Below are 6,000 nucleotides of genomic sequence, written 5' to 3'. Positions count from 1 at the left end.
TAATCAAAAAGGGTCAAGCCCCAAAAATTTTCGACATATTAGATATTTTTTGTTCTGATGGAATGAAAATGTTACTAAAAAATAATTTAAAAAATGAACCCCATCTTCTCAAAGAATTTGAACTAATCGTGCCACAGTCTTCGGACATGATGAGTTCGAGCCGGAGTGTGAACTTGTTTACTCAAACAAGATGGGTTCGAGTTACTAAACCTTTTTTTTACTTAAACAGAGGTATGTTGATCATTTACACACCCTTGTGCTTCGAAAATATCACAAGATTTCTTCGGAATGAGGTCTGTGAATAGATCAACAATTGTAATTTCATTGCTTAAAAATTTGTTTTAGTAGCAAACTATTGCAAACGAAAAAAGTGCATTACTAATTATTTAACGTCTTTTTTTTTTTTAACTGCGGCTTCCCGAATGGGTGCATGTCTTGCTTTTCAATACAACATGCAGGGGAAAGCCCCCATTTATTGAAGAAGCAAATTAACAAATACAATGTGTATGTGTGTGTGTGTGGTTGAATCTAAAATTTAGATAATGTTTCATCAACCAGGCCTCTGCCACTGTCGATTGCCTCGTTCTAATGTTGAAAAACATAAAGCAATAATAGAAAAAAAGCTTAGGGAATTAACGTTGAGCATATTTTCTTTACCTACGGAAGGCCCTCGGCCTTAAAATTGACAAAGTATGTCAATCTCTTATATAGACATTATAGATGAGATAACTCCTTATTTTAAGGAGCTGTTACAAGATATTTATTATCAACAAAACAGTTCCTTGGTTTTTGCTGTAACTGTTTCCAGAATCCATCGTCTTGATTTTTGCCATGATCTTTTCTAATTGATCTTTACCATGATGTTGGCATCCATATCATATGTGTGCCGTTAACCATCATTCTTTTCATCTGCCCTCAAATTAGACGGCATTTCACAAAGTCCAAATTTGCCATGGAGATTTTGTGGAGGCAGATCATGCTCTAACAGCAATTCAGAAATTTCAAGCTTGATTCTTGAATATTTTGTTCATAGGATGAGTCCTCGCTTTGGTGAAGAAGGCAGCGATCTCTTTGGTCGTCTGCGAGCCATCTTTGGGCATTGATCTTCTTCTTCAAGCATCCTGCTCTGATACCATGTTAAATTTAGTGATGGTATATAACAATCAACTATGGAGAACAAAGAATTACGTGGTTCGGCATATTAGCCTACATCCACCAGAGAAGAGAGGAGATCTTCTTTCATTGAGAACTTGAATCACTCGATGATACATGAGAGGTATTTATAGTTGTACTTACATGCTCGAGGTGGAAGGGGAGAAACGTTAGGGATAGAGCACAAAAAATTAGGAGAGATATCTCTATCCAAGATTGTCGCAGCCCCCTTCCAAGAATATCATTGTTGATTAACTTAATCTCCTCTCTAGAAGAATCCAGCATAATCTTCTCTCTAGAAAGTTCCAACATCTAACCGATCAACAACCTTTGCCTCTCCTTCACATTTGATTTAATCTCAAGGTCTTCAAGTTTTGAAATTCATGGATTTAAGATCCCCATACTCCCCACTGAAAACTTTTAGTATAACATGTTAGCAACCACAGCAAACAATTGCTTTTTGTCAACAGTAATATGGACGTTCTTTTTTATATGCTTATATCACCATATCTGCAACAGTACACACACACACACACAATTGGCTGTAAGTTTCTTTCTTGTTAATCCATCGTGTCCATTTCAAGAGTGGTTGCAAGTTCCAAATAATGGAGAGATGAAGATGCAGGGGAATTAGGAGGGCCTATCCCCTTGGCATCTATAGGAGATAGATTTGCAGTAAAAATCAATCTAAAATTAAAATTAGCAGTAGCAGATCATGAATGAGAGCTATTGGATATTACTGAGCCTTTAGATGGTAGAGTAGCCATGTAATTTTTTTTTAGAACCTTGAAGAATTTGACTTGATTTCACCACCGTAAGAACTTCTAATTTCGCAGGTTCATTCACGTGTGGTAAGAGCATGAAGCATTTAAAACACAATGTTCTTTGCACTCCCATAACACTCTGCAACCACCTCACCGAGGAAAACATTACTTGCTGTGAAGCTGTATAGATGTTTTTTATGTCTTCTTATTTAAGCAGTATAACTTAGTAGCAAACTATAGTAGTTCTTATCATAAAGACGAACAATGTAGTGAACATGAGTAGATGTTGCCTATGTGCTTGAATGTAGATGAATGGATTCGTATTTAGGTTTAGATCACTAATACCTCTCTTGTATAACTGGAAATCTGCATCTTGAAGATCCATGGAAATTTTATGCCGTTGACAGTTCATTTGTTAAAGAAGCATAGCTAAATGTCAAATTAAACGATCTTAAAGAAGTTCGTCCTTTGCATGTCAGCTTTTTGGACTCTTCTTTTGTCTTAGAGGAATTAAAAGCTAATAGGAATGGTTAGAGAAATTGGAAAAATAAAACGTACTAGACCAACAAAGTTTACAAATGCTTGTCGTTATCTTATTAAAATGGGGAGCTGAATTATTTTAGTATCTTACATGTAATCCTTTTGAAAACCGGCCAAATTCGGTTCAGATTTGGATTTAGATATGAATGTAAAAATCAAATTTAAACTGTAAAATTGGTTTTTAGATTTGTATATGACTTTTATTTATTTGTGTTTGAATCTGAATCTGAATATTTGAATATTCGATAAATGTTCAATTAGAATACATATTCTAATATGATTCGTTGACATTCCCATTTCTTAATGAATTTGTCTCTATATACCACCCCTGCATTAAAAAAAAAAATGCGAAATGACCAGAGTACCCCCACCATAAGGAAGTTATAAGTCTCCCTGCAGGGGAAAAAGATGGAAAGTGAAAAAACCAAATATCTAATCTCTTCCAAAAATGTCCCGAATCCAGGTAAGAGCATAGGGCCATAGGAAGAATTTGTCTGATTGGGTAAGGTTGAAGAACGAGTTTAACCAGCTGCAGCTTCAAGTCATTTAGCAAGGCAAGCAGACACGATCACCTCTAGAAACCAGGTAGCCTCCATTTGCCTCAATATTAAAATTATATATAAAGATCTGCTCTGTTCTTCGATATATATATATATATAATTTTTTTATTTATTTATATTGTCGGTTGCTAAATATATATTGTTGGATCAAAAAACGCTGCTTTCTGAACGTAACAAGCTGGATATATAGAAAAGAGGAAAGACTCCCCTCTCGTTCACAACTGGGTCATCACAACTGGGTCACCTGGTTGGCCCCTTTCGCTTTTCACCTCTCGTCTGTAATAGGTCTGCACACAGGGGCAAAGGGAAGGGGGGGGCGCCTAGGCCATGGCCCCACCCCAAATATATAGTGTAAAAATTGAATTTTTTTTTTTTTTTTGCTTACACGTACTTTTTTTAGTGTGAGTTAAGTTTAGCCCTACCCAAATCTAACCCACAAAAAATCCTGGCTCCTGCCCCTGCACAATGGAAAAAATATATGCAATGCTCATTTACTTCTATCTTTCCACTTACTTTTTGCACACAGGCAGATCTTACACGGACAGAAGAGATTGTTTCAAATAAATATGAGTCAATAAGGGAAACTGATTATATGCACAGGTTTGTGCACTTGTGCATCACGCGCACAGTTCATATGCATGACACCTTCTTTTGAAAGTGAGTTACGGACCCCTCTAAAAGTGTCGGAAGAGAACACGTCATGCATTGGGGGCTGTGCACGGTGCACCCTAGTGCAAGTAATTGCCTCTCATGGGCGATTGTGACATAAAGCAAAACCACTTAGAAAAATGAATTGACAAGAAGGAAGGAAAGATAATAATTTGATTAAGTTGTTGCTTGTACAATTGTAACTTTTTAATAGTGAATGTATAACAAGAATGCAGCGATGGAAATGGATGACATAATTTGATTAAGCTGTTGAATATATAACTCTAACCTTTTAGCAAGTAGGCAGTTGGAACTTGGAAGTGGACGGCAAAGAGATCTCAAATAATTATTTAATGTCAAATCATTCTTGAAACTTGTCCAAAATATGTGATGAATGAAACAGTAAATAGGTCATGGGTCAATGATCACCGTTTCAGTATGTATGCCATTTTTCAATGGTACAAAAGCTGAATATGGAAGGTTGTTACAAAGACGCCAAAAGTTTGTATAATAATAAAAGATATGCTTGCAACTTTCATATTGTGAACAAGGCATTTAAATCTTACCAGAATCTGGAAAGAAATATGTAAATTTTATTTAAGTAAATAGTCTACCAATTAATTTTCCAATGAAAATGTCTGCTGAAAGTTATTCTCCCTAATTGAATTGAATCAAAGGATATGTACAGGAAGAAGAATAATCAAAGGATCAGAAATCAAGAAACAGCAAGACCCTCTTTGCTTCAACACCAAGGAGGGGAAACAACCGCGGTCTGTGTTATTTGCTGGGAAGTTCCGTTCAGTCTTATCTGATGGTAAACATGGTAACTGTAAGAAAACAGGTTTCAGTAAAAGAGCTCATTATCAACAAACTGTGAACCCTGGCGTATGTGAATTGATGTTCGTAGTAGTGGCATTAGATGCTCTTGGTTTTCACGGTGGGGGTCAATAAATATGCATGTGAATGGTGGCCATGTGCAACTCAATAAATATGCACGTGAATGGTGGCCGTGTGTAACTCATGACAATATTAAAAAGAGAGTCGAGAATAGATATGAGTAAGGAAGTAGTCAAAACAATAGGTCTCTATACGGGTGGTGCAAGGTGTCCCATAAATCAACAATTACAGGAGGGAAGCGACCCTTTTTGAAGCCCACTAATTGACTTATACAGGCATGTGTGCATGACACGCATCATCAAATGATAGTGACACAGGGTTTAAGAGCTGTGCACTTTGTGCAGCCGTGCACGTAACCACGTGGTCCATTTTTTTCCGTGAGACTCCCTCCTCTCTCCTCTCTCTCTCTCTCTCTCTCTCTCTCTCTCTCTATATATATATATATATATATATATATATATATATATATATATATATATATATATATATATTTGGTGTAGCATGAAGTGAAACTTGTGAAGGCCTCTTTCTTGTTTATTTTCTTAGGTTCTAGTAAATTTTTGCTTCATAAAGAATCATTGGTCCGTCTATATATATATATATATATATATATATATGTGTACATACATATAATCCTGTACCTTTTGAGGTTGCCACTGCTTATAATTGATAGGAGAGGGAAGAATGGTGAGACAATGAAGAATTTTAGTTTATTTTTTTAGGACGTTTACAAACAATGCATGCAGTAGGAGCTGTATTTGGTGTGGTTCTATTTCTTGTTTGCTTTTTTGAAACTTGATCAAAGAGTTCAGCAATTCATAAGCTATACCACCGATATATGGTGCCCGTTTTGAGATAGATTCATTAAGTTAGTCACAAAATACAGGCCCAATCTTTAAAACAGGTTTTATTAAGTTAGTCACAAAGTGTTCTCACTACCAAATGACTCATAAAGAAACTTTGTATAAGGACAAAGAAAAAAATGACAGAAAACCTTTAAAAAAAAAAGAAAATAACTTGGATCAAGAAAGAAAATAAATGCAAGTTACACATTTCGTTTTAGTTGTCAATCAACCAATTACACAGCCAAAATCATTCTTGAGTGAAGTTGGAAGCACCCACCTCAGTGCTTGGATATGCAATATCTAAAATGCCCTTACATAAAAAAAAAAAAAAAGTAAGGGATTGGAACAAGTCTCCTACATAATTGGTGTCTGACCGTGCCTCCCAGCCACGATGACTAACATTGGCATGTCGTCGCACAACTAGCAACCCGTACGACTAGGGGCTGAGGGAGTGGGGGCCGCCTAAGCCGTGTTTCTACCCTAACTAATTGAAAAGAAAAAATTACATTACAAAAACTGAAAATTTTTAGTTGGTTAATGTATTTTTTATATTCGGGTTTAGTTTGACTGAGTCACCTGCAAAACAAAACTTGA

This window comes from Nymphaea colorata, chromosome 10, assembly GCF_008831285.2.
Source record: "Nymphaea colorata isolate Beijing-Zhang1983 chromosome 10, ASM883128v2, whole genome shotgun sequence".
Classification (NCBI taxonomy): domain Eukaryota; kingdom Viridiplantae; phylum Streptophyta; class Magnoliopsida; order Nymphaeales; family Nymphaeaceae; genus Nymphaea; species Nymphaea colorata.
The sequence above is the reverse complement of the archived record's forward strand: the minus strand, read 5'-3'. Positions refer to the sequence as shown.